The sequence below is a fragment of the Nomascus leucogenys genome, chromosome 3, assembly GCF_006542625.1.
Source record: "Nomascus leucogenys isolate Asia chromosome 3, Asia_NLE_v1, whole genome shotgun sequence".
Lineage (NCBI taxonomy): Eukaryota > Metazoa > Chordata > Mammalia > Primates > Hylobatidae > Nomascus > Nomascus leucogenys.
In genome coordinates, this window is record NC_044383.1 from 27452949 (window position 1) to 27456059 (window position 3111).

Here is a 3111-nt window from a genome sequence, read left to right on the forward strand (position 1 = left end):
CTTGGGGTGGATAATTATGTAAATATCAATTAGAACCCATTGATTATTGGTGGTATTCAGTCCCTTTATATCTTTGCCAATATTCTATCTACTAGTTTATCTATGACTGATAAATACATCTACAGATATAATTGTGGATTTTTCTACTTCTCCATTCAGTTTTTTCAGTTTTTCCTTCATGTTCTGAGGCTCTTTTGTTATATTCATGTACATGTAGGGTTGTTATGGCTTATTGGTGGATTTACCCTTTTATTGTTATGTAATGTGTCTATTTTGGTAATTTTCTTTGCTCTGAAATCTACTTTGTCTGATACTAATATAGCTATTCTAGCTTTCTTTTGATTCGCATTTGTATGGGAAATGTTTTTCCAACCCTTTAACTTTAATCTAACTCTATCATTGCATTTGGCATGAGTTTGTCATAGATAGCACTTGGCTGAATCCATTTTAAAAAATCCATGTTGTCCGTCTCACTTCTTTAGTTAGTATATTTAGATCATTTAGAGCCCATTGGTTTATAAACAACTTCATGGGTTTGTATTCCTGAGCTCTCCCTAAAATCTCCCAGGTATTTTCCAGTTCCCTAGTGCTTTCTTTTTCTGTCCTCTGGCCAGAAAGCTGGAGCATTGGTTACTCTATGCTGCCATATACTACCCATGGCCGTGTCAACATTAGGGGTAGTGAAGATCATAGTAATTGAAGCTCCAGGTTTCTGGCCTGTGGGAAGACAAAGAGGAAAAAATATATAATTGGAGTTTTCTCCACTCTCTTGGGACAACAGATCCTCTGGTTAGAGTGGCAGATTTTCCTCCCTCAAAGTTTATATGCTCCTGGATGGATGTACAATCATTTTGGAGGTCAATATGCAACGCAATATCTAACAAACTTGAAGATGAACAGCCCTGTAATCCTGTTCCTCATCATACACCCTAAAGAAACACTTCAATGTGTATACAAGAGACAAAAATTACTTTATCATTTTTATAGTAGCAAAAGATTAAAATTAACCTAAATTTTCATCAACAGAGGAGTGAACACTTTGCTTCCTCACTTTATTCATGTCTCTGACCTAAAATGCAGCCTCTTTAGAAAGGCCTTTCATGGCCACTATATTAAAAATAATACAATCTTCTCCATCAACCCCTATCTCCTTCAATCTCCTTATCCTATTTTATTGCTCCTAATAGTTCTCATTATGATCTGACACTAGATCGTATTATTAGCTGGTCTCCTGTTGTTCTCTCCCACCATAATCCCACACATATGTGGATTCTTTGCTGTTCATTTTATATACTTCATTACTTCACATTATATACTTATTTGTTAACATGTTTGTTTACTACCTCTCTCTCCAACTAGAATATAAATTCCATGAGATTTGGGAAATTTGTCTTAGTCACTGTTGTATCACCCATGTCTAAGAATGTGTGGTACTTAATAAGTGCTCAAAATATTTGTAGAATATATCAACAAATAAATTATGTAAATCTTAGTAAAGACTGCATGACATTTTATAATACTCTATGTTTTTATATTTTATACCTTTTTTTTTTTGAGAAAGGTTCTTGCTCTGTCACCCAGACTGGAATGCAGTGGCATGATCTCTGCTCACTGCAACCTCTGCCTTCCAGGTTCAAGCGATTCTTCCACCTCAGCCTCTGAAAGTGCTGGGAGTACAGGCATGAGCCACCGTGCCCAGCCTATATTTTATAACTTTTGAAAGAGAAAATAACAATACATTCTTTTAAATAATCTTTCAGTGATTAATTTATAAGTGATTTTTTCCTTATGTTTTATTTTTAAAAACTTCTTTGAACAGATTTTATTTTTATAAGTATAATAATATTTTTGCTATTAATATTTTATTTTATAATTTAGCTATAACTCTTTTGGTTAGCATTCAAGGTCTATTTCATTTTATATCTACTCCCTTGCCAACCTACCTTTCTAGCCCAACCATTCAGTAGTCATGAACAAGTATTCTGCATGCAAAACAAAATGGAAGATCGGTAGTTTTCATATTATGCTCTGTGCTTATTTCTCTCACTCCTGACTTGCACTGTTCTCTTCATCTGGAAAGAAAATCCTTTCTCCCAGCCCTGTCACTTTTTCCCATCAAAATTGCAATCCTTTTTCAATGGCACCTTGAGTGACTTTTCACACTTTCCTATGGCAATAAATGCATGCAGCAGAGGTGTTATTTGTGTATCTCCCTATCTTCTTGCCTTAATGTCTTTGTTGACCAACCCCGTTTCCTAAAACACATTTTACAAAATTCTCATTTCACAGAATGTTAATCTAGGTCATATGGAGAGAAAAAAAAATGATTCCATGGTAACTCAATTTTGAAATGGCTGTATTTAAAAAAAAATTTAAATAGATTATTTTAATTTTGGACCTATCAAGAATATTTTGTCAATGTCCATTATGAAACTTCAGGAGGGACCTATAATATTCAGACTTTCAACTTGTTGTCCATAAAACTACTTTGCACATTTTAATGGTTTCCCTCTAAAAATTTCTTTGTGTGAGTATTTCACAGTGTGGGCAATTATATTTTGTTATATTTCATATTTCGTGTGGGAACTTATCTCTCATTTTACCTTCAAAATTCACTCACTGCAGTTGATTAGCATAATAGATACTATATCAACACGATAAATACATGATTAATCTATTTCTATTAGGAACTTCTATAGAGAGTTTAGTACTTTGTCTAGTGTGACCCTTTAGGAATATACTTTTTTAATCATCTTTTTTTAGATAAGGAAATCTAGCCTGTGAAATTGACCCCCAAGTCTAATCCTCCTCTGCTTTCCAAAGTTGATAGTGAGTTGATAAAGTATCTGTGGAGAATTCATCCTCTCTTGTTACCGCTGAATAGTTCACTGTGTGAGCATGTTCTGTACATATGAGTGAAAATCAATTTGACAGATGACAGTTACCTTCAAACTTTTGATGGGAATGAGAGGACAAAAGACAACCTGAATTTTTCTCCACTTGTTTAATGCTTGTTGATAGTGGAAATTTGTAAGAATTAGTAAGACTGTGGTTGTAGAGAAAGAATGGGTTGGAATTTTATATGGTTTCATGGTCAAACAAATTGACTAA